Source organism: Manis pentadactyla, chromosome 4 (genome assembly GCF_030020395.1).
Source record: "Manis pentadactyla isolate mManPen7 chromosome 4, mManPen7.hap1, whole genome shotgun sequence".
In the NCBI taxonomy this organism is placed as follows: domain Eukaryota; kingdom Metazoa; phylum Chordata; class Mammalia; order Pholidota; family Manidae; genus Manis; species Manis pentadactyla.
The window spans coordinates 160,625,671-160,653,272 of record NC_080022.1 but is presented as its reverse complement, the minus strand read 5'-3'; positions in this window follow the sequence as shown (position 1 = coordinate 160,653,272).

The window sequence follows — 27,602 nt, the reverse complement described above, 5'->3', positions numbered from 1 at the left end:
TTCATTTAGAATATTTTACAGGTTTTTGTAACTAGCATTCCAAGATGTCCTTGTTCAGGACACTTACATATTGAAGCTATATAAATGTTTAGGATCTGCATACTTTCCAATACCCTACAGGAAGTTTTAGACCTGACATCTCTCAAGAAGAATGGCAAGATTTCTCCAAGTTAACAGGAGTGAGGAAGGGAATGGTTATAGATGCTTCCTTATTCATATTTTACCCTATTATGCATCCTTAGGTCCTTAGAACTTAGCACATTGTATATGCTTAGTAATATTTATTGGCTTAACCATCTGATGAAGGGGAAGGTAGGGACAGCAGGGTGCAGCTGCCTGGAATGGGTATAAAACAAAATTTTATTTGGTTCTCATAGCATATTTGAATTCTGACATTGTTCAGGGAAGGAGCATCCCAGCATCCCTTACTTCTAGAGGGGACATGTGACCCAGCTGCCACCAAAGTGATATAGGTATGTCTGCCCAGATTTCTGAAAAAGCTTATACTTTTCTGACTTAATGGGATAGATACAGGTGGCATGGCATTCCTCTTCCTGCCTGGAATCCAGGTGTGATAGCTGGAGGAATGGATGACACTTTGACAATGCATGTTGATAAGCCCACATGCTGGGGATGGTGGAGTAGAGAGGCTAAAGGACATTGAGTCTTTCATGTCATTGACAAACAGCTGCATCAGGCCTAGACCACACACTTCCATACTGCTTATTATGAGGGAAAATCAAACCCTATTTGTGTAAGCCACAGAAAGATAGGATTTTTGTTTTTTTGTTTTTGTTTTTGTACTTGTACCCCAAAATATGCCTGATTGCTATATCATGGGGACAGGCGGTTAAAATGGATAGGAGATGAAGGTCATTGGCATTAGGGGCATTTAGAATGTGGAAGCTAGTAAACTGGATGGGTATTCTGGAAGGGAAAGTAATTTTTCAAGTATACACATAAAATCAAGTAAGTAAAGCATTTAAGAAAACTGCCATGGTTGTGCAAGCAGGGACATGAACTAGATATTCACACCTTGAAGTCTAAGATATAAAGGGATGATGGAAGTACCACATATGCAGTATGGACTACCTCAGGCCAGTAGCACAACTTCCTGGTGCTAAAGATCCAGTAATAGAACTTAGAACGTGTAAAGGAATTGATGCCCGGCATACCCCTTACATTGTTCATCTATGCATCTCAGTTTTCTTATCAGCAGTTTTGCCAGGAGTACGGATGGCAAATGATTCAAGTTAAACTCCTTAGAACTGCATGAAATGGAGCTTTCTCTAGTCAAGTTATAAAGTATCCTGTACTAGATACTTTGAACTTAAGGGTAGGGAGGAGAGGAGAGGAAAGGGTTTGTGCATACTGGGCTTAGGGACTGTGGGATGTGGATTTGGAGATGACTTCCGGACAAATGATATAAAGCAGGGAAGTTTTTATGATACTTTGAAATGACTTTTGAAGAATGTTTAGGATAGGCAGTTGGGGGAGGAATTTATTTCTGTCCTGTGGCTATTTATAAATAAGTATGTAGCTAGGAGGTTCTCAATAGCTTGGTATCCTTAAGATATATTAGTTAGATTTTATTTTTCCAGTTTCATCAGTTCTTTTGGCATTAGAGGAGCCTCCTTTTATATTTGAGGGCTGAAATTCAGTTAATCGTGATGTGGTGCTAATGAGCTAAGAGTGTGCCCTTCATCTTCATGCCTCTTACTAAATTTTGTTGATCACCAGTCGTGGGGTCCAGGGGGATTCATCTGCCATCTGTGGGCCTTGGTTTCCACACTTGAAAACAAGGCACTGGGATGAGGTGTTGACAGGAGTGCCTTCCAGGTCTGACATTCTGGTGCCCAGGAATTCTACAGCATAGCTTCTATAACCCTCAGTCCTGAGGTGCAGTAGGTGAGCAGGTAGCTGACTTGACCCAAATCATTTTCCAGAAGTGCAAAGTTAATCATTATCTGGGGCTAGATAGGTTGCATCATTTTCTTAGATGAAGAATAACTCATCAATGTCAATAGAATAGGTCTGGTATTTGAATCTGCCTTCTGGAGAATTTTAAAACACAAATAAAGGTCTTTTCTTTCAAAGTCTGAGGTAAGTAGCCTAAGAGAAGTAGAGTGAAAAAACATTTGGAATTGCCTGAAAAGCCCAATGTCTGGATCTTGAATCACCTAAATGACCTCAAATTTGCTGCCCCATTTTATAAAATCTTGACAAGAAATTCTCTCATTTAGAATTATGTAGCTCTCATCAAATATTTGCTGCATGCCATAATTTATACTAGGCTATTTCATTTTCCCAAAGTCCACCATCCCCTGTGGACTGAAATGGGCTGAGATCTGATTTTTTTTTCTGTCATTTTGAACTCTGTAGGTGTTTGACTGACAAAAAGTTTATTTAAAATATGATCTGTACTTCTCTCTCACTCATAATTGTGAAGTTCTTGTGTTGCATGCCAGTAATAGAGTTCCACCATTAACTAGATGGTACTCACTTATCAGGTTGTTATTTTTCATCAATACTACAGTGGCAGCTCGATTTTACATTTACTATTGCTAAGACTTCTCTGAAATCCCCTTTCCTAGGGGCTGGATAAACTTGGCTGGTCCAGCTCATCACCCTTTCTTTCTGAAAATTTCCCATGTTCTTGGGAGTTCTGCTCTTCCTCTGCCAAATATTCGCTGAGCTCCCAACCCCCTTAGGACTACCAAATATCTTCATGATTTCAAATGAATGATCCTTTTCCCATGAACCCCAGGAATCTAGGAATTGGTTTGATTGCAGTTACCCAGTCTTGCCATGTACTAAAAAACTGGGTTCATTGAGGCATTATGTCTCAATGATGTCCATCATATTAAGGGATTAATTATATCAGTCATCTCTTCTCTATCTTTCTCATGCAGGAAAAGGGTAGATGATAGATAGATAGATAGATAGATAGATAGATAGATAGATAGATAGATAGATAGAATACAGCTGCATATTAAGTTGTCATACATATTTATATACATTTACATATTAAAATATACCTTATAACCAACAATGATCAGTTCAAAATATAATAGAATTTAAATCATTCACAAAGGCAAAATATGTGAGACTGTAAGCTTTTGGCCTTAGACTTTGTTACGATCGATGAAAAAAAAGTACCAACAAACATGGTTAAAGGATATAGTTTCTTTAATGGCGACAGATAAGAAACACTTATTTGGAGCTTTTTACACAAAGCAGGAGACAACACAGCTTGTCCCCACGTGAAGCCACAGGCTCCACAGGTTTTCTAATGCTCCCCACAAGATGCCCACTGGCTGATCCTACCATTTGCACTGAGTGAGGATCCTGCCAGGTCTCAACAAGCTTGCTTTTGCCAGAACACTTTACACATTCCCTTCCCAACCATGGTCTATTCTAGTTAAACTCCTTCCTACTAATAAGCTACAAGTAACTAGTGCAGAACAAGCCCGGAACATTCCTCACTGTCCCCATGAGACTAAATGAAGAACATGTCAAAATCCCAGACCTGCCTGAGGTTTAAACCCCCTACTCCACCTTCCATCTGAGATTTTATTGTTTCTTACTTAGTTTTAGGCCACGGCTGGGGCAGAGAGAGAGTAAATAGGGTTCATCCATTTAAAAAAAATTTCCTAAAATTTTTTTTATAATATAGGCATAAAACAAAAGAAATACCTACCACAATTACTAAACAACTACTTGAATGTGTCAAGGATATTCAGAGAATGTTACTGTATCAGTGAAACAAATTGAGCTATTGCACTTTTTTTTAACCAATTGAATTACTTACTTTTCCACTTTTTTTGGTAAGAAATCACATACAATTAAATTGACTCCCCTTAGTGAGCATGATATTCCTCTAAGATAGTTTAGGTTAGTTTTTGCTTGGGGGCATCATTGTGAACATATGAGCCTTGACAGACAGCACTGTTCCCCAATAACTGTAATCATTTTTAAAGTTTAAATTGTCACTGCCTGGTCACTAGCAACCCTCTCTGTAGATTGATCTATTTATCCTTTGAACTCGACTCTCAAGTACATTATATGGTATTTGTTTAACAAAAAGGTGCTTCATTGTGATCTTCTGTTCTCCTTTCGTCAAATAAGATATTATCTACTTTATAAAGATTTCTAGGTTTGGGGAGAATATAGCGTTTGACACCAAAAAACAATGAGTTTTTTTTCATGTGATCATTCAGGGTAGAAAAGTGATACATGCACTACCAGCAGAAAAATCACCTTTGTATCAAAAGGTATGACTATATTTATCTTTATTATCTTTTATGCATTAGACTACTTAACCAATTTCTTTTTACCATATTGTGCATGAGGTTTTCTTACTCCAGTGTTCATCCCTTTCCACTAACATGTTAGTAATTGACATAACCAACACTGTGTTCATGTTCCCCTGATGAATACTGATGTAGAGAACCATTTTATAGACTTTTGACCATTGATATATCCTTTTTATGAAAGTTTAGGTTATCTAGCCATTATTTTTTCCACATCTCTACAACACCTTAAAAATATGATCTAAAAATATAATTTATCGTTTTTCCCTACTGCATTAGAATCATTGGCCTGCTGTGACCTACCTCATCCTGCTTGGAAACGGAAGTTCCTGATGTATTTTTTAAAGTGATTCACTTCACCTTAATAGCCCGCTTAAAATGTCCCAACACAATTACAATGAAATTCAAACTTAAGTGGCGGACAGCCGGCTTCTCTGAGCCTATCATTGACTGACCTGTCTTCCACTGACTGCCCTCCCAACACATTGGCCCTCTTTCTGCCTCGTGAATGTGTGTATAGCAGTCGCAGCATCCTGCGGTTTCACTTTTCCCAGTTTCAGTTACCTTGTCACTTGTGACTGTGAAGCAAATGATCCTGTATTGGGTCCACAGCAGCCTAACGCTATCGCACAATGCCTGCATAATCCACCTCGCTTCATCTGGTCGTAAAGACATTTCATTCATCTCACACCATCACAAGAAGAAGGTGAGCACAAGATACTTGGAGAGAGAGACCACATTCACACAATTTCTCTTACAGAATAGTTATCATTGTTCTACTTTATTATATTATTATTGTTAATATCTTACTTTGCCTAATTTATAAATTAAACTTTATGTATGTATTTATAGGAAAAAACATAGTCTCCATAGGGTTTGGTATTAGCCTGGTTTTAGGCGTCCACTGGGGATCTTGGAGCATATCCCTCCTGGATGAGAGGGCACTGCTGTAGTTTGCTTCTCCCTGTGCCCTTCTTCTCTCTTCTCTCATGTCACTATTTAACTCTGACTCTTTCAGTGTTTAGGTCTCTTCAAACATCAGTTCCTCTGACAGGCATTTCTTGAGCTTCCTGGCTTAAGTACTTACACATAAGTTCATCTTCTCCATTGTCCTGTTTTGTTTTTTTTTTGTACAGAAATTATCACTTTCTGAGATGCTATTTGTCTGTTTAAAGGCTTGTTGTGTGTTTTCCCAGTAAAATGAAAACTCCAGGAGAGCAACACTTCCTGTGTCATTCAGTTCCTGGAACACTGTGAGCTCTTGGTAAATATATGTTAAATATTGAATAAAAGATCAGAATGTGAAAAAGAACAGAAGACAAAATGTAGAAAAATTTTATTAAAATTTTATGATAGAGAAGGCTTTTCTAAGGATATCATGAAGCAGAGAAGCATAATGGACAGATTTGTTTATACATAAAATTGTAAAACTTCTGTCTAGGAAAATTCTTCACAAAAGGAGAAAATATTTACAGTGTATATAGTTAACATTGGTAAATACTCAGTTCACATTAATCCAACCACTTGTTGCATTTAAAACCACTTGTTTTAAAACTATGTAGAGAAGAGTCATCTTCCTGATTCAGTTTTGCCCAGACATCCTTTAAAATAAGTCAAACAGTGATCATGTCATAGGCAATGATGCAACACTGAGGACAAGCAGCACAATGGGAAGAGGGCAAAAGCCATGAACAGGCAACGCACACATGCAAATGGACAGTACAATGTGTTCAAATTTGGTAATAAGACTTATTAATCAACTTATTAAGTAATCATATTTAATAATTTAAAATACATATTTACACAGCCAAATGCAATTTTCTGTCTATAAAATGGGATAAAATTTCTTTTTAATTAGTACCATGCTAAACTGCCATTTGTGTGGAGAAAATAGGTCCTCTATTACATAATTGGTGGAAATTTGAATTGTAATGACAATTTTGGAAGCCATTTTGGCAATGTCTATCCAAATTTAAATGTACAGACCCTTTGACCCAGCAGTTCCATTTCTGAGAATGAATCCTATCAATATGCCATAGTACATATGCAAATTATCCATAAAATTAATTGCACCATTGTTTATAATTACAATGTGGTAACAATCTAAATGAATGTTCAAAAATAGGAAACAGGCTAATGTAGGGTACACCCTTTGTGGAATTTCATGTGACCATTAAAGAGAAAGAAGTAAATCTGAATGCCTATGATACACTGAGAGGGAAAACAAGTTGAGGATTAATATGTGTACCATGAGTCCCTTATTAGGAAGTCACTTCTAATGTGCAAATGCAAGACTTCTGACTAAATATGGCTAAAATAGCAAAAGTATCTTATGATCCTACGTAACCAGAAGTCTGGTAGAATTGTATTGGGTTAGTTCAACAATCAATGATGTCAAAACATTTGGTCAATGATGCCATGATTCTCTTGGTCACAAAATAATTGCAACTGCTACACATAACAGGTCTTCACACCAGCTTCCAAAGCTGGAGAGAGCAGCAGAATAGGCTTTCTTCTCATAAGTTTTTGTCTTTTTACCCAGCAAGATAATCTCTCACAGACCCTCCTATAAGGTTTGCCCCTACTTCACACAGTCCAGAACTCTGACACATGGCTACACATCCCTGCACAGAAGCCTGCAAAAGTATCATACAAAGGAGAGTGGATTCTATAGCCACTTAGAGGTATCCTGATCTATCCCCAGGGCTGGAGGAAGAGACTGTGGCTCTGAAATCAAGAGTTCTCTGCCCTCAAAAGCACTGAGCATTAAAAAATGAGTGATAATTTGGACCTCATTAAAATTAAAAACTTCTCACTAAAAGACATCATTAATATAATGAAAAAAAGACTGGGAGAAAATATTTATAGTTCATATATATGATAAAGGATTTGGATCCAGAAGATATAAAGAGTTCTCCCAAATTAAAAAGAAAAACACAAATAACTCAAATGAAAGGAGACTACAGATTTTGGCAGCTGAGAAATGAGACTATCCAAATTATCAATAGTTATGTAAAAAGTTATCAGTATTATCCATGCAGAAAATTCAAATACAAATAAAACCCACAATAAATCCACTCCACTCTATATCCACCAGAATGACCAAAATTAAGAAGACTATCAATAGCAAGTAGTGGCGAGGTCGCAGACCCAGTGGAACTCTTATACATTACTGGCAGGAATGCAAATTGGTTCTTCCACTTGAGAAAATTATTTGGTAACATCTACTAACTAAACTAACAAATACTCTATGACCCAGTAATTTCAGTCTTGGGTACATAATGAGGGCATATACACACCAAATATGTCAAGAAATGTTCTCAGCAGTATTTGTCATGATATCACAAAACTGGAAGTATCTCAGGTGTTCATCAATAAGAAAATGGGTAAACTGTGGTATATGCATTCAATGAAAAACCACACAGCAATGAAAAAGAATAAATTACTAAATCATACAACAAACCAAGAATTAATCTTATAGTAATGCTAGCAGAAGCCAGACTCAAAAGGTTATATACATTTAATGTATGTGAAGTGTAAGAACTAGTGAAAAAATGGTTATAGAGATCAGGATAGTGGTTACTTTTGGCAATATTGATGGGGAGGGACATGCTGGGAGGATGGACATAAGCTATACCTTGAGCTGGTTGGTAGTAAGAAAGCTCCATACATATGTAAACACTCATTGAACTTCAGGTTTGTGAACTCTACAGTATGCAACTTACAACAATAAAAAAGAATAAAACAAACCTCAAACCAGCAAAAAGAGATCTCTTCCTGCTAACTTAAAAATTAGTGTTAGTACAGCTTACAAAGTAGAAGTTTAATGTTCATGGCTGTTAAATTGTCAAAGGATATTGTCTGCCACAATTCCATTTGTATTCATACACAATCACACGTGATGTGGATGTGTTTATAGAAGTATAGAAAGTTTTAAAAGAACATACGTTCAACTGATAACAGTAATTACATTTAAAGATGGAACTGGAGAGGATTAAACATTTTTGTTGTGATTGTTTATACATTTCCGGTTACTAAAATAAAAGTGGAAAATCATAACATTAGAGCAGGAATCTTGAGGGTCTCTGGCCAAATATTGTTAGGTGTTAGGGATTTGTCTCCAATGGAGAATAAATGGAGAGAAACATGAGAGACACCCAGTCCTCGGGACTTTCTGGTGGTAGGAAAAGTTACTGAAGGCTGCAAAACCTTCTCTGAGCTCATTTCATCAAGATGGAAAAATCTGCTGGGAAAATTAATATCCCTGCAAATAACTGAAAGCTGCTTACAGTATATTCTCCTGAAATGACATTTTCTCTCATATGAATGATGAAAAGAGTAGGAAAGCAATCTTAGAGGTCATCTCATTTAATGACCTTGCCAGTGCACCAGTCTTTTCCATAATTCTTCCTTTTAAAGTGTCTGAACAGTTGTGTAACAAGTGGAAAATATGCTTTAGTACCAAATAGGAGAGGTGTGCTCTTTGGTCAGCTGGCTAAAAAGCAGGCTGTGAAATCTGCCTCAGTCTGTTTACTTTGCCACCTACAGCACCGTGGAGTGTGTGTGTGTGTGTGTGTGTGTGTGTGTGTGTGTGTGTGTGTCTATGGAAGAGTGACCTAGAGACTGAAAGAGAAAGGAACCAATCATGTGAAGGATGCTGGATTTTGGAACCCATTTAGCAGCACTTGCTTGGGTTAAGTATTGATAAGTCTAACATAGAAAAAATAATCTGGACTTCAACCTCAGGCCTTCATTATAGTCTTTTCTGAATAAAAAGCACATCAAGAAAGAGTTCTTATGTCTCAGAACATGAGAACAAGATAGGTGTTGACATGGCTTCTCTAGGTCCCGTTCTGGGTCCCCAAGGCAGCTAAACTGAGGTACTGAGTTTTCTAGGATTACCCAGTGGGTTTCACATCGTCAGGTACTGTTACCCCCTGATCTTTCTCCCACCAACTATTTCCCCTACCCACTCAACACATGCACTTCACTCACTTTTTCTTCCTTTTGAGTTTCCAAAGTCTAGACACTGAGGGAAATACAAAGGACTTATTCATGTAAAAGTAGACTTTTTTTTAAATTAGTTTTATTTTGGTATCATTAATCTACAATTACATGAAGGACATTATGTTTACTAGGCTCCCCCCTTCACCAAGTCCCCCCCACATCCCCGTTCACAGTCACTGTCCATCAACATAGTAAGATGCTGTAAAATCACTACTTGTCTTCTCCGTGTTGCACAGCCCTCCCCGTGCCCCCCCAACACTATACATGTTAATTGTAATGCCCCCTTTCTTTTTTCCCGCCCTTATCCCTCCCTTCGCATAAAAGTAGACTTTAAAGAGTATCTGAGGACGAGAGCTATACTTCCTTACTCCTCAGACTCAGAAAAGCCCTCAGAATGGGGCAGAGAAAAGTAAGGAGGAATGGATCAAGGACGTAGACCCTGGTCCTTCCCAGGGTGAAAGGACCTCTGGGCTGTACTTCTTGGGCCAAGTCCAGGGCTAAAAAGGAAGACTTCAGGTAAATTTGTTGCATTCAAGAGCAAAGGGTTCTTATGCCTCACTTCCAGAGCATATTTCTGGAGGGCAGCAAGCCCTCAAGGACCATGTCATGTGTCTAAGTGGATGGGACTTCAGAGAGCCTCCTAGACATTCTCAATGTGTGGTATGATTTAAATGCAACAGAAAAATTCCCTTGAGAGGGACCCAGAAGCAGGAGAGAGAGAACCAGAACTGAAGGTTCCCGGTGGCGGGGATGAGGGTAACCCGTGCAGATGAGCAGCAGAGGCACAGCACGCAGACCAAGGGGACTGGTGGGTGGTGACCATCACCCTTGCAATGGCCTGGGCCTGCATAAGGCTCCCAGGAACTTAGATCACCTCTCTGATAGGCAGGAGGTGGAAGATTGAATTCCTGAGTTGATTGAGACTGATTTTCTGTCTCTGTATTAGAATTTGGGCTCAAAATAGAAATTGAAAAATTTATTTGACAAATACAAAATAAATTGAAAGTTATATATCTTCCCTCAAAGGTTTCATCCTTACCCCCGAGCCATGTAGAAAACATTAATTTATCTCCTTTTATTATTATATAATGGGTTCAAATTTAGCCACATTTCTCTAAAGCAGAGATTTTTTTTTTTTTTGAGAGGGCATCTCTCATATTTATTGATCAAATGGTTGTTAACAACAACAAAATTCTGTATAGGGGACTCAATGCACAATCATTAATCAACCCCAAGCCTAATTCCCAACAGTCTCCAATCTTCTGAAGCATAACAAACAAGTTCTTACATGGTGAACAAGTTCTTACATAGTGAATAAGTTCTTACATGGTGAACAGTGCAAGGGCAGTCATATCACAGAGACTTTCAGTTTTGATCATGCATCATGAACTATAAACAATCAGGTCAAATATGAATATTCGTTTGATTTTTATACTTGGTTTATATGTGAATCCCAATTTCTCCCTTATTATTATTATTATTATTTTTTTTTAATAAAATTAAAGCAGAGATTTTTGTACCAAAAATTTTAAGTGTTAAGAAGACTGATTCATTAGAAAGTTTTTATTACTTTTTAGAAACCCCCCCCATTCAGCTCCACAAAGGTGGCTGGTTCAGAAGGAACAGAAAGAGAACTGTCCTAGGAGAGCCGTGCTGAATTTGCCTCTGCGCTCATCTCCTACGATATTCTTGGAAAAGGAAAACAAATATGAGGAAAGAAAATGCATGGATAAATACATTTGTCTAGACACATCTTTCAAACTGCAAAAAAATTTGTCCGTTTGAAGTATTAGAGGGTGTGCTGTGATGGTAGTTATCTCATGGTGAGTGTACAGTCACCAAGCATTTCACTGTGGCCTTTGGAGTCCATCCTAGGCATCAGAGTAACTGGGAGCAGATCCCCACATCAGGATTGGGCAGAAGCCTCAAAGACATCACCCAGGCGACAATGTTCTCCCTTCTGACGCACTCCTGCTGTGTGCTGGAGCTGCGCCACATTAGAGGGGTGCCTAGAGTGAGGAATTGCTGGCACTTCTTATCTAAAATTCCGCCCCTCTCCTCCTGCTCTTCCTTCTTCCATCTCCTGCTCCTTTTTCTCCTCCTCATCTTTCTCCTTCTTTTAACTGTTCACACTTCAAATACTCAGTGGCTCAGGTTGGCAAAACCTTAAGCATTCATGGTGGAAAAATGCATCCTCTCCCACCCGCCTTTCTTTCTAGCCTCACTTTGTCCCTTCATATGCACTGCAACTTGGAGAAGCATGGCTTCTCAGGGGTCAGTGGCTTTTTTTCTCTTTTGCATGACAGAGGCCTTCTTGGAACTTACTACACCTGCCCTCACTGCTCCAGGCACCGGAAGGACTTTGCTGTAATCTTGATGCTCTGGTATTGGAGTCTTGATTCTGGAGAGACTCCTCCTACCAGGGAGGAGCTAAATTCTCTAGTTAATTCCTAAATAGCAAATGACTCCCCTATGAGCCTGCCTTTAATATACAAACCAGCCAATCCAGATCCTGCATCCCCAGCTATCTCTTTTATCAAACTCTCATAAACCAAGTTAGTATGCCTTCTGCTTTAAATGACCCCACAGCCAGATGCGGGACAACCAGGGACCACCCCCATAGCCCAGAGCCTGCCAAAATTATTCAAGCTATCTAATCTTAAACTGAGTCAGCCTACCTACCCGGCCTTGCCCATTTCTTCCCACAGAATCTCAATAAAAGCTTTGGGCCACAGTCTTCTCTTTCCTCCTGTCTCCTGGCCAACCTGGCTGTTTCCCCATACGGCCCTGAATGGCATGCTCTGTCTCCTGTTCCTAATGATCTGCAAGTATAAACTTCATTCATGACAGTCACTTCCATGTCTCCAGATATTACCATACCTAATCAAGACAAATCCTGGGTATGTGACAGAACACAATTTTGTGCTGTGGAGGTGCAGTTAAATAAAAACCGAGAGTAGAAAGAGGAAGGAGAGGAAGTCCACTGGGTGCTGGAGCAGTGAGGGCAGGTGTAGTAAGTTCCAAGAAGGCCTCTGCCATGCAAAAGAGAAAAAAAAGCCACTGACCCCTGAGAAGCCATGCTTCTCAAAGTTGCGGTGCATATGAAGGGACAAAGTGAGGCTAGAAAGAAAGGCGGGTGGGAGAGGATGCATTTTTCCACCATGAATGCTTAAGGTTTTGCCAACCTGAGCCACTGAGTATTTGAAGTGTGAACAGTTAAAAGAAGGAGAAAGATGAGGAGGAGAAAAAGGAGCAGGAGATGGAAGAAGGAAGAGCAGGAGGAGAGGGGCGGAATTTTAGATAAGAAGTGCCAGCAATTCCTCACTCTAGGCACCCCTCTAATGTGGCGCAGCTCCAGCACACAGCAGGAGTGCGTCAGAAGGGAGAACATTGTTGCCTGGGTGATGTCTTTGAGCTTTCTCCCCAATCCTGATGTGGGGATCTACTCCCAGTTACTCCAATGTCTACTGAAGGACTCCGAAGGCCACAGGGCAATGCTTGGTGACTGTACACTCACCACGAGATAACTACCGTCACAGCACACCCACTCTAGTTGGCTTCTCTAACTCTTCAAAAAAACAAAAATTTTTAAGTTACATGTTGGAAAATATAGTCAATACATGTTGAATTAATAATAACCATCGCTTTATGACAGACTGTCATCATTGGTTCATGAATGGCCCTTTTTGTTTTATGTATTTATCTCTAAAATAATGACCATGAATTAAGTAAATAACCCAAAACCTAAGACATTATCAGTAACTTTTCATATACTTATGAGCTTCTACACTGATCTTCTGGAATCTAAAAATTTTCTACAGTTTATTAATGGGTTACAACACCTCATACAGAGAAGAATATTTAATTCTGAACGGCTGCCAATAGCCACTTACATCCCCTATCCTCTCCTCTATTTCATCAGCTTGTATTTCAAGCTTCTTGAATGTTTTCCAACCTGTAACTTAAATACTGGTAAACAGAAGAACATTTCACTTGGCTTTGGCTGAAAAATTCATAAATTCATGAAGATACATGCTGATTTTTTTTTATAACTTTGTGCCTACATATGCCAACACCACTTGTAATGGCAAAATTTTCTCCACAGCTCTTGAACAAAAATCTAAAACCAAATATTGAGGAAAAAGAGAGCCTTGGCAGGGGTTTTTCCAAGTCAAGCCTGAAGCCACAGTAATGCCAGTAAGAGTCTTCTTACTGTCTAGATTTTCAGCAGCTCCACTATTCATTTTGAATGAGGGCCATCAGACATTGTCCACATGGCAGCCAGCAGACACCAAGAGACAGGGCTTTTCATAGCTTTTGAGAATACTTTTCATGATGTACTTTGCATGGGAAATTTGAGGGATGTTATGTTTAGAGAAACTGCTGGGACTGTTGTTGAAAGGTCAACGGAAATCAGATGCCTACAAGGAAGGACCCTGGAAAAGCCAGCGGTACACGGTCACAGGCAACAGGTATTCTGGGGAGGGGGTGTGTTGGGATAATGCTCTGGGACTTAAGACCAACTTTCCAGTCTTTTATTGCAATCCTAGAAAGTCTTAGGTATTTATCATTCCAGGTGTTAGAAACACGAGGAGGAAAGAATGGCAGTACATGCTGAGGTTCTAGCATTTTTGCTTCAGTCAGCCCTTTTATTTTCTGCCCTTTCTGTAGTTCTGTGCAAAAAAGTCCACATAGGTTCCCAAGCTATTGTTATGAATGGAGAAATGTGTAAGGCCAAGGTTCCAGGTCCTCATCAAAACATCCTTTTTTCTGCTTTATATCCTGTGGGAACGTCAGAATTTGGCTTTGTTATGTCCGAGCAGATGCCTCATAATCAAAAGGTTTTTAGAAAGCTCAGGTCCCAGGTTCAAACCGAACAGTGGGTTTGGTTGTATTTTTTGCAGGTAAGCATAAATCATATTCTGCCATATCATAGACATCCTGAATGAACCGTCCTGGGAAAAGAGTACTTGGCTTTTCAGGGTTCCCACAATTTAGGGACTTTGGCTGGAGCACAACATATTCAGAGACCCCATCCAAATGCACTGAAAAGGTTCTTGTCCTACAAATGGCCCTTGAAATAACTTTGGAAGTCCAAACCCTGCCACTGAAGAGTGGCTATTACCCTTGGACACTGGTAAGTAGGGCTTATAATTCTGGAATAATTTTCATTTGAATTTATGAGTCTTCAGCTTCAGCTCACACATCAGCCTTCTCATCTCCTCTCCCATGTTAAATTGGTCTATAAAACTCCACACACCATAAAATGAGATCTGGGTGGAGATGTGGCAAAGCATCCCTCAAGGTCAACATTATGATAGACTCCCCACCCCCGCCCCAGAAGAAAATGGAAACAAAAAGCATTCTGATCTGCAGACTTTACTTCTGGCAGCCCCCAACAGCTGTACATTCTTGTTTAGCAGAGTCAACAAAGCCTTTATCAAGCGAGACCCCTTCCTTTCTCTCCCTGCCCCTTATCTGAATCCTGGTCTACTCAGAGGATCAAGAAAATGCCAGGGCCTCACTGAGTTCTAGAGAGCTGACATGAAGCACTTCCTGAGGCCTATCTCCAGCCACATGCGGAACAGCCCGTCCTGGAGCAACCAGCCCCGGTGGTGTCTGAAATATTTGGCTCCTGCCTCAGCCTGTGGGCTGGCTGTCTGGTTTGTTTGAACACAAACTAGCCTGTGAGTCTTTGTGTAGGATGCTCCTTGAAGTTTTTTTCATGACATCTGCCAATTAAATGTATGAATTATTCTGTTTACTTCTCTGTGACAGGGCAGATATTTTATTCAGAAACAAAAGATTTCCATTCATCTTACTTTTTCTCCTAACATTTGATTAGCTCCTATTACATACCAGAAACTGGCAAGATGCTTTTACATTTGTGATTTCACTTAATTCTTCATTACAGCCCTGATAAAAATCGGCATAGGGTTCCCATTTTAGAGATGAGGAAAACTGAGATGCAGAGATAGAAAATGATAGATCTAGGGCCACAGCTACACAAACTAATAAGAGGTAGAATAAGAATTAGAACTGAAGTCTCATTTCCCATTTCAAGAATCAGTCAGTCTTTCTTTTTCTTTCTTTTTCTCTCTCTCTTTCTTTCTTCTCATCTTCTCCACTCCAATTTCCTTGAGATTAATGCTTGGTTGTTTGTGTTGGTATTTGAGCCTTTCTTCATTCATTCATCATTTCAACATGATCATCTATCAGTGAGCGTCTACTATGTACAAGACAGCTGGCCAAAGGCTAAGAACAGAAGTCTGAAAGCTTTTTTCTGTTAAAGAGCCAGATCATAAATATTTTAGGCTCCTGACAGCCATATAGTTTTTGTTGCAACTATTCAGACCCACTATTACAGCATGAAAGTAGCCACAGACAATGGGGAGATGAGTAGATGTGGCTGTATTCCAATAAAACCTCATTTACAGAAGTAGGCAGCAGGTCAGGTTGATACTCTGGCTGAAGTTGTCTGTGGACGACCATCCAGCGCATAACCTGCAAACCATTCATTTCATGCCTAGTGAGGTACCATATAATTATTTGTTGGCTCTGAGTTCTAAGTCTTCAGTGAGAATGAGGATCCTTGGGCTTGGTTATCCTCTGCCCTCTCTAAATAACTCTGGTACTACTGCAGCATCATTTCCTTCTTTGATGCGGTGCCATCTCTGCCTTGCAGCATCTATCTTGCACCACTTCTGGTAATGTTCCTAGTACGAAAGAAACCCTTGTATGGCTTGGGTTGGCAAAGTGTTAGATAGGAGAAAGTAACAAGAAAGCCAGACCTCAGAGAACATGGAAGAGTCTTGGCTTGGGCGTGGCCAGCCTGATTACATGGCAACACTGGTATAGTAACAATAGCTACCATGTTGATGTCCTGACGGCACCCACCTGCATTATCTCACTTGGTCTTCACAGCAGTCCAGTTAATAAGTATTGCTGTTTCCACTTTCCCAGTGAGGAAACCTAGACCGGTTAGGTCACCTAGAGTGGTTAGGTCACAAGGTCACACAACCGGGAAGAAGCCAACTCAAGATCTGAAAGTCTGAATATTTTTGAATCTCTCACCACCAAATTAGACTGCTTTTGAAAGAAGAAAATAAAAGAAAGAACAATCAGCTTTTATCATTATCATTGTTGTTCCTCCGTGGAATCATGGTAACACGTACCACGGAAGTTGCCCTTGTGGGGACAGCTGCACAGTACATTCCCATTGACTGTGGCCAGACTCCTGGGGCAGGAAGAGGCCTTCTTTGAATATGCACCCGCAGTGCCCCCTCCTGCCCAGGAGGAATACCACAGAGACCCTGTTCATAGTCCCCTTCAAGAAGATGGAAGATCCTCACTATCAGTTGCTGAAGATTGGAATTTGAGTCACAGTGTGAGATTTTATTGGGATTCTTTTCTTGATGCTGCTAGTAATTCTACAATGGACTGCTAGATATTTGGGGTGGGGCTTGGAGGGTAGGGAAGAGGAGAGAGAGCTGAACTCACCCTAGGGCACTTTGAGGTGAGAGGAGAGATGCCCCTCTGCCCTTTGGCTGCCCTCCCGCCTGAACAGGAATGCACATCTGTCTTTTTCCAGGGTGACCTATGGTCGACTGAATGGTGGTGACATTTGGGCCAGAAAGAAGTCAAGGAGCTTCCTGATGGTCTCTGGGGGCATTTATAGCTCCAAGTCAGGTATAGTTTATTTCATTATTGGAAAAAACGTTTTCATGAAAGGAAGCAGACAATACATTAACTTAATAGGTGCAAGGGAAGAGGCCAATGTCAAGACAAAAGAACACAAACCAACTAGCTACTAAAAGAGCTAGAATGGGAGAATTAAGAAAAATAGAAATTAAATAAATAAACTATTACCCTTCATGGTACAGTGGTGCTGTGGCCTGGGATGGAATTGGAAACTTTGTGTGGTGAGTTCTAGTGGGATGTGGGTTGAGCCAAGATATATTTGTCTCCAAGAAATACATTTTTCAAAATGCTAAGCTTTAATTTTTTTTCAAGTAAACAGCCAGGCTTGATCCTATCTTGAATGGGGCCCTGGATACATCTTATGGAAGTCCTCATGAGAGGAAAACCCTGGTTAGTTTGACCCGTGCTTACTGCGGCATTGTAGGTCCATTCAGTTGTGCTTTAGCGTATCCACTTTGAGTCTCTGCCCTTGTAGCATCCTGGGCTATGTCCAAACCTCCCCTCGCCATCCCACTGCCAGCACGTGATGTGCTTCCTTTTTCAAAGGAGCAGCCATGTTGGAAGAAATACAGAGCCCTGAGAAACAGTTTTGCTGGCCCAATACTCAAATCTCTGAACCCACAGAGATGTTTCTCTCTCTACCACATTTTCCTTGGCTCTTCCGGGCTCCATCCCTCTAAGCAAACAGTCCCTCTACATTTAGATGCCTTCTAACACTGAGTATAATGTAATGGACAGGAGTATTGACAGCCTGGGTTTTAGTGGTTTTGCTGTTAACTTCCTCAGTGTTTAACATCCCAAACTTTGAGTTTTCTCATCTTTATTTAGTATGACCCATTGCATAGCACCAGTGGAGAATCAAATGCAATAGTGTACATGAAAGTATGTTAGTAAATGTAACAGTTGAAAGAAAACATTTATTAAGTGCTTGACATAAGCTTGGCATTGAGAAATATGATACTAAGATGCAGATTTTTGACCTTGGAGAGATTATAATCTAGTCAAAGAAATAAATAGAGAAATTGGTGATTTTGATGTAATGTGCAGAGATTGGGTTATGTTTGTTTGTTTTGTTTGTTTTCTTCTTGGCCATAGCAGACTAACCCATAACCTATTCCAAATCCTATACCCACTGCCACTAATCCCCCTAAACTCTTTGGGCCACAGATTTCCAATTTTCCTAATGAATGGATAACTAGATAACTTACTGACTAAACCAGGGCACTTATAGAAGTGAGTGGAGGTGCTCTTAATAATTATGCCACAGTAACTGGTCTACATGAGAGCTATTCCAGGCAATCAGATATGATAGCCACACTACAAATGAGTAGGGACAGGCATTCAGTGATATCTAAGGCCTATTCAAGTTCTTACAATTTATGGCTTTGCATTTATTATCACAAGTCTTTCTCCTAGCCTGTTAGCATGTTTCCTCTTTGGCTGCCCTTGTAGGCATGGCTGCTGGTCTGCAGGATATAGAGAGTGAGATGAACCCTGGCAATCCCTGAAAATCCTTTGCTGCCCTCAAAGGTCAAATTCTTTGTGAGCCAAACTGCACCATACTTTTTGTGGTCACATCACCTGTTGGAGCTTAGCTGCCTAGTGGGCCTAGGAAACTAAAGGAAAACAAACTTAAACACAAGCAGAGTTCATGCCGCTGTGGATACTGAGCCCCAGAATTGTGACTTCGCCCATAGCAGATACTTTTCATGTTAACCTCCTCTCTCAGTGCAGAAAGCCCTGAGCTCAGATGAATGGGTGAGTTTCTAGACAACATATATGTTTACTAATACCCACCCACTGTGGGCTTTGGCAATAAGCTTAAGATCAATAAGAGGAAAGGATTAATAATCTGATTTTGTACTTCTCTCCACTCCCCGCTCCTTCCTCACTATTTGACCCCCTTTCTGCTTCCAACATTTTTATGGGTTTGGATAAAATCTAAAATAGAAGTTTCTGGGTTCTTCTTTTCTTACACCATCCAACAAAAATATCCCAAACCACAGTGGTAGGGAAACTGAGACACAATGAACCACAGGGAGTTCTTGTTTTTTAACTGAAATATGGTTGACACACAGGGAATTCTTGACAACCTTCTACAGACAAGCTCACACAATTTGTGCTGAATGACTTGAGATTGGTGATTGAGTCTTTTTTTCAGGTTTTATGTTGCTTATCTTCTCAGATACAGACATTAACATAATTGTAAAACCAAGATGTGGCTGAGCTAATTATACCTCTTCCCAAATACACACACATGATCTACACGAGTGTCTTTTATTGTAGAGAGTTGTAGGCCCCTGGGATTCACATTGCCCTAGGGTTTTCTTTTCTAGCATGCTTCCTAGTTTCATTGCCTTTTTGGAAAGCACTGAGGTTTGCAGAACAAACACATTCTGGAGAAGTCTCAGAATCCCAGCAGGCAGGCATCATAGGGTCTTGTCCTACTTGCTTTCATCTACATAACAAAACAACCCATTCTGGGGACACAGTTCTGGAATAAGAATTTGTGCAGAAGTAACCAGATTGGGTATTCAGAGAGGTGACCATGGGATGGAAGGTTGAGGTAGGATGCACGGACAAAACTACCAAAATTTTCCTGAGCCTGAAGGGACTTAGAAAAGACACAATACGAGGATAGCCACTGTGGAGTACAGGGCTTTCTCCTTCTCATTCTGCACAGCTAGCCTATGTTGTGCATCCTAGTCTAGAACAACCTGGCCAGACCCCCATCTCAGCAGGCTGCCTGCAGGAGGGATTGGTAGCTCTGGAAATCACAAATTCTGGTTCAAATGGGGTTGCTACTGTAATCATACCTTCCAGCCACTACCTCAGCAGGGAGTGGGACAATCAACACTTAAGGATGGTGCCCGAAGCAACCTGCAAGTGGAAGTTGGTGTGGTTTGGCCTGCTCTGGACAAGGGCTCAGTCTCCTGGGCTAATGCCTGCTGTTCTTTTCCAGAGAAGTTTTACTCTTATCCATGCTCCCTGCTCTGTATCCCTCTCCGTTGGCCCTGCAGGAGAATGGCTGTCTTTATTTAGTATGTTGTTCTTACAATTCTGAATCCAGGGGCCTCAGATTCCATATGGCATGTTTGAAAGGAAAGCATGCACGTTATCCCAAATTCTTTTTGCTTTATATTTTACAAGTTTATCTTGAAGATCAAAAGTGAAAGCTCTCCTCTCATGTTGAGCCCAGCTATCCCGTGGGGTCAAAGGCAACCCTGCTCAGCTGTGCACAGCAGTTTGCCACTTTCCCGTCCCCGCCCCACTTTGCCCTTCAAGTATAGACACAATGCTGTTGCCTCACAACTAGGAAAGATAAGCTGAGGTTTTCTGCAAAGCTTCACAAGTATTAAGTGAGCATCTATTATGCCCCAGGCTCTGTTTTTAAGTTTAGTGATAGTTTTAAGCTCAAGAAGGTGTGGTTAGACTAACAAGATGAAGAAAATACATTTTCAAGAATACATCTAATTTTTATTGAGGGACCTTTAAATAAGTGACATGTCAGTAATTGGAAAATAGTATATGAACACATACAAGTTGAAATACGAGGCATATGGAAGCATTAGCTGCCCCTAGAGGAAGGAGCTGTTAATTCTGCCTGGGGTATCAGAGAGGATTTGTCAGCTATGTTAAAACTCAGATAATTTAAACTGAGCTTTGAATATGAATCCAAACATGCATTCCACTGCCATTTACTGAATGTCTGGTAAGTGAGAGTACAGATTTTGGCACCTTGCCGCTGGGGAACTCATGACTTACCCAATAAGCCAGATAAATGAATGATTATAATAAATAATAAAGTTTTGTTTTGGACTGTTAACTGAGATTATGTCCCCCTCCCCCACATCTTAAAGCTTTCCATGTGCTAGGTACCACTCATTAACTAATTTTCAACTCATTACCTAATTTTAGTTCAAATTACCCCATACATTAATATCTAACATCAATTTACACAAGAGGAAACTTGTCCAGGGTTGCCTCGCAAATGAAAGAACCAAAATTTGAACCATTGAATCCATGTATGTTAGATTGCAAAGTCCATGCTCTTAAATATTAAGAAAAAGTTGGGTGGAGGGAACAAAGCAAAGTAAAGGAAAAATAAGAAAGACATGGGAGAGTTAAGTAATATTACAGGGTCAGGGGGAGATGCTTCCTTTTTGGTTGAAACTTAGACCACCCTGAGGAATTTTATGCAAGGCTGAACAGGTAGGGTGGGGCTTGATTTGGGGGAACCTTGGATGACATACTAAGAAGTCTAGTTTTTCTATAAACCATGGCTACCTGCAGCAGAGAGTTTAGATAGGATGTGATGTAAGAGAGCCAAACCTCATTGGAAGTATCCCTGGACACACAGAGAAGTTAAGGATGGGCTTCCTCGATTCCTGGTACATTTTTTGAAGTATGTAAAGGTTAGGACTTTGGGCTGTGGATTTGAAACAATTTTCTTTTTTTTTGAAATGGATAGAAATGATCCACCTGAAATTGAGCTTTTTCCTTAGTAGCTATTAATCCAGATGTGCAAAAACCAAGGTAATTTCTTAATTTTTTGAGAATGCTACTTAATTCCTGTATGATAGAAAATGTAATCTTAATGAGTTTTTACAGCCATTTTAGGCTTAAACTCATTCAAATCAGAATTAATTCCCCCTTTCTCTTTGGGAGGATCTAAATTCAGAGGGGCTTTTAAAACATGAAGGGATGGAGGGTGGAAAGTGGGGAGGTCAGTATCTGATCACCCGTCTTGGGTTTCTGTCCAGCACGGAAATATTCTCCAGCCATTTGTCATGAACTCCTGCATTCTTAGCCCATCTGGTTCCTGACTGCCCTTCTTCAGCCTTTTGCACCCCTGTCAGGAGAGTTTTCAAATGTTTCCACACCATTCTGGGACCATGCAAGATGTGGGTGCTTAGCTTGGGTTTTCCTAGAACTTCCTGGTTTTCCCAGGCCCCAGGCAGGAAGCAAGCACACATCCTATCCTTCATTGACCCATCCTAGGACTTGGACTCATCCAAAGGAATAAGACACAGTGCAGAGCCACCCAGACCTGGCTCCAGCGCTCTCTTCTCCTCCCACACGCCTCACATCCTGAGCTCAAAAGATCTTTACTTAGACTTCTGTAGTGGTAGAAATGTTTTGTAGAGAAACTAGTTCTGCCTGATACCATGTTCTTCCAGATCTGTCTTGTGCTGGTGTAAACCAGACCAAGCCTTTTGAGCTTAAAAGCCATAAATTTCATGACTGGCATCCCCTTTCCTGAGTAAAAGAGACTCACACGATACATACAGCTCAGATGACAATGCCCGGGTTAGCGTTTCACAACACTGTCCCCCTGCTGTCAGAACCTCAGTGTGAATGTCAACGCCTTTGAGAAACCAATTAGAGTTGATTTTTTTATCCAAAGAGAAATTTGGTCTCAGGAGCTAGGCATTTTTCAGGTTTGCAAATATGCAAATTCCCCTTCCTTATTTTCTTTGATTCCCCAACAAGAGTCTCATCTATGATCAAAGCTGGCTTTTTTTTTTTTTATAGCAACTGGCATATCCTTGAAGGTATAATTAGCTACCATAGTAACTATAAATTATAATCTTTCTTTGATTTTCCAGACAACCTAAATAAGACGCCGTCACTTTCCCCCTACAATTAATACTCCCCGAAGAAATATCTAAGTGTCATGATCCATTGCTAAATTTGGAGCATGGAGGCAAAAATTTGGTCATTTCCACCAGCAGTTGCAAGGGTAACAAATTCAATGAATTCAGCAAAATACATGGGCATCCAACTTGGGTTAACAAAATGAATTGACTAGAAACTGAGAGTTAAGTATCAGCTGAAAAATATTATTTATACTTTGACAAAAATGTAGAGGGCAGAGGGAGTATTATTATTATTATTATTACTCATTTAACTGATGCATTGGATTATGGACCTAAAGGTAGGTTTACCCAGTATCATACTTTAGAGCGTTTTCTGCCAACTTGCTGTGGAGTATGTAAAATTTAAACTAAATTTCTAGCCTTGTAGGTTTGAGAGGGGCAGGGGTCTAAACTCACATCTGAATATCTGGAAGTGTTCTCTGGGCCCTGTGGTAAGCAAGCTACACTGTTCTCACTGAATCCTATCAATAACCTCCATTCCCATGTTATAGATGCAGAAACCCAACTTCTAAAAGACTAGGAGAATTGTCTAGAGTCAACCGCACAAGTAAAAGACAGACCCCTAGTTCAACTCTGGTCTATGTCTGATTAAAGTAGGACAACATTTTCTGTGTTTTCTTTTCCTGAGCCCCATTCTGTACAGTGAATGACAGCATAACCTGGACTTACTGGGAAACAGCTTTATCCTGGTGATTGATGAGTCTTCTCTCTAAGAAGACCAAGTTTATGTAGCTGTCAGGGAAAGGGGAGATCCTGCCTGTCCCCTCATTTCTGTTTGTTTTCTTGACCCCCATCTCCATGAGTTTTTATTTCTAAGAGAAGATGAAGGAAATGAAAACTGAGCACACACTAGGTTCCCATGCTTACAATTTGAAAAGCTATATGTTATTATTCTCACTTTACAGCTTGAAAAACTAGAACTCAGGCAGGTTAAAATGTATCTAATACTAAAATAAAACATGTATTTAATGATGTTCTAAAAACAAAACAAAAACATTTACAAGGTCACACTGTTAAAAATGTAGAGCAGGGAGTCAAATTCAGATTTATCTCCCTTCAAAAAACCTATTCTGTTTATACTGCTTATTTATTCAACAAATATTTACTGAGGTCCTGACTGTGTACCAGAGCTGTGTATAGACTAGTGAATAAAATAGACAGCGTCTTACCTTCAAAGAAGTTACCATCTAGTACAGAAGATAGATAATAAATAACAAATAACTATCACAATATATAGTACTATGAGAATAAATAGCTGGGCATCTCCATGTCATAAATATATGTTAAATATAGTGTTTGATCTATTATATTTATACTAAATCAAAGGAGAAATTGGGGAAAGTGAGTGATCTGAGAAGTTTTCTATGAGGAAAAGGCAGTTAAACAGAGGACTGGGGGTGGAGGAATTAGCCAGGGGCAGAATGTGGGGAAGTTACTCTGGCAGAGAAGAGTGTGTGAAGGCCCCAGAACAATAAAGAACTCGGTGTGATGAGGGGAGAGAAATACCTTTTGCTCAGCTAGGGAGGAGTCTGGGGAAGAAGATCATGAAATAAACTGCAGATACAGGGAGGGGCAGGTCATCCAGGAAATCGAGGTCATGTTAATGAATTTGGATTTCATTCCTGATTCAGTGAAAAGCGAGGGAAGTGACAGGATCTGATTTTTTCTTCTTCTAATAGGTTACTCTGGCTAATCCATAATGACAGTATTAGTAGAAAAAGTAAAGTGATTATGGTTCATCCAGGCAAGTCACAATAGTTGCTTATGTTGTCAAGGGGATAAGGCGTGTGTGTGTGTGTGTGTGTGTGTGTGTGTGTGTGTAATGGGTATATATAATATATGTATGTGTGTGTATATGTGTATACATATATATATACACACACACACACTATATAATATATAGGCTTATAGTAAGAACAGTAAGTCATATGGTAAATATGAAGTAAATAGAGATGGAGGAAGAAGAGCCAAGACTTGCATGGTCTGGCCTAGAATCAAGGGAGCAGTCCGGACAATTTTCCGGTTTCTGGTATGAGCCATTATGGAAACAAAGAAGACTTGGGAGAAAAACATGTTTGGGGAGAAAATTAAGAGTTTGCTTTTGGACACACAAGACTTGAGGTATCAAGCAGACAGTTAGCTGAATGAATTTGGAGCTCAAAAGAGGAATCTGAATGGGGGATATAAATTCCTGAGTCATCAGCTTGTAGACATTATTTAAAATAATAGGAATGCATAAATTTATCTAAATAGAATTTGGAAAGATAGAAAAGATAACCTAAAACTTAGCTATGAGATATTTCTATATTTGAAGTTAGATTAGAAGAGAAGGATGCTTCAAAGGAGACAGTCCTATGAGGAAGGAGCCAAACCCCAAGAATATTAAACGCTGCTGATGGACCTAGACCTCTCCTCAGTGATGGGAATGGCTTGCATTTCCACTGTCCAGTATGGATCTGATTTGCATATTGAAAAACTGTTTCATATTGAACAAGGTAGGTCTAAAAGAAAAGCAACTGAAAACTGTCCACTGAATTTGGCAATAGGAGGTTATTGTTGCCACTGAGCAGGGAGATGGTAAAATGGAGGTTGAATCCAGTTTAGTGTAGGTAGAGAAGGCAAAGAAATGGAAATAGAAGATTTGGGTAACTTTTAGGATATAGCATCTGAAGGGGAGAAGTGAAATGGGATATGAGTGACGGGAATATGAAAGTTCAAGAGAAGAGTGTTTTATTTGGGGGAATGGAAGATGCTATTCATTTATTTATTCATCAGATATTTATCAAGTGTCATGAAGTTTTGCACCATTCCACACCTTGGCAATGGGACTTTGAATTAGATAGGCAAGATCTCCACTCTTATGGGGTCTGCAGTCTATTAGGTAAGGGGAGGCCACTAACAACAAGCAATACATTAGTTAACTAAAGGATACTTATATAAAGTACTATACAGAAAACAAAACAGAGTAATAGGAGCAGAAGTGACCGCAAAGGGAACAAGGGCTATTTAAATAGGAGGGCAAACAAGCCTTTTCAAGGAGGTTAGATGAATGAAGACCTGAGTTATGAGAAGGAGCTACCCTAGGTAATATATCCTAACTAGTATTACCCAGGAAAGATACGGCAGCAAGTCTGAATGCTGTTGGGGATGACCCAGTAGCGAGGTAAATGTTGCAAGATAATGTGGGAGAGAGAGGGATGAGTGAAGGCCCAAGGGTGAGGAGGTAAGGGAAGCCAGGGAAGGATGAGCCTTAGCCAGGAGGACGGTGAGCTCTTCACAGGTGAGCTCAGTGACTTGGATGACATAGAGACTGAGGAGTCATTGTTAGTGAGGGACTTGTAATCAGGAAGGCACGATCAAACATGGGATGCTTACAGTCGTTTTTGAGTGGTGGTGTTTTCTTGGTAGTGACAGCCCAGAGCATGATACTGGGGAGGGAAATTGAGGAAGTGTGTTTTGGATATAGAGGTAGTAATCTTCAGAGTTGAAGGTGAGAAACAGAGAGGCTGGGGTATATTGGATGGATCACCCACATGATTGTTGAAATCAGCAAGAATGCTGACTAAAAGAGAAGGAATAGGAACCAAAGCTAACTTTTTACAATGTATGAGAAATGACCAGATAAACGGTAGCAATAAGGAGAGTGTATGTGTAGTGAATAAACCTCAAACAGACAGGGTTTTGCAAGAGAGAGTGGAAGTCACAGTTTGAAGAGCAGTCTCTGCTAGAGAGAACTTTGGGTAGACTCTGTTGGTTCTTTAGCTAATAGCCATTCTCTCATTCCTCTTCTTTTTTTGCCTAAAAATCCCATGTATCCAATAGCAAGGATTAATAATGATTGGCCTAAGATGACAAAGTCAGTACCATTCCTCTTTGCCAGTATTTTCCTGCATAACCTTCTTTGTAGTCAAAGGTGGCTATGATATAGTTCTGGCCAAAGGACACTGATTCAACAAAATGTATTTTTGAGCACCTGCATGCATATCAGCCTGGTTCTAGGTGCTGAAGATACAACCATGAACAAAACACACAAAGGCATGTTCTCATGAAGCTTATATTCTAATGAGGGGAAGCAGGCAAGAAACAAATACATATTTCAAATTATATTAAGTACTTAAAAAAAAGACATGTGGAAGACAGAGTACATCAGGGAGTTACTAGATTAGAAAAGTTGGTCAGATGTTAAGTGGAGATTTCCTGGGAGTTTTCTGGAGAAATTTTTTGTTGTCCCATCAAGATGATGATTGTGAGACATGAATTCATTGTCATCTCCCCTTTCTCCTTATTTTTGCTCTGGATATGGACATGATGGCTGGGGCTGTAGCAGTCATCGAATGACTATGGGACAAGAAACATTAGGACAAAATGTCAGTTTGCTAAGGTTAGCATAGTAAAAAGATAGAAACAGTCTAGGCAACATTGAGATGTTGCCTCTAAATTAAAAACAACTTTTGCTAGATGTCTTGCTTTGGGAGATAATTAAATGTCTTTATTGTGTAAGCCACCATAAGTCATTCTCTTCTTTGCATTTGCAAGTGTACTATTATAGAGCTACATGAGAAGCAATGTCATCTGGAGAGAACCAAGTTTCAGCTAAGACAAAGGGCTGAGTAAATGCTTAAAGGATAAGCTGAGGATTTTAGAAATTACTCATCATAAATGAGGAGCTTGAGGAAGCATGGGGTAGGGTTTGAGAAGGATGGGAAGGTGAGCACTGATTTTGTGTATTATTGTATAACAAAGTATTCCAAAATGTAATGGCTTAAACATTAAACATTTATTATCTCACAATATCTGTGATCTAGGAATTCAGGAGTGATTTACCTAGGAAGTTCTGGCTCAGGGCTTCCCATGTGGTTGTAGTCAAGATGTGGCTGCAATCATCTGAAGACTTGACCATGGCTGGAGGATCTATTTCCAA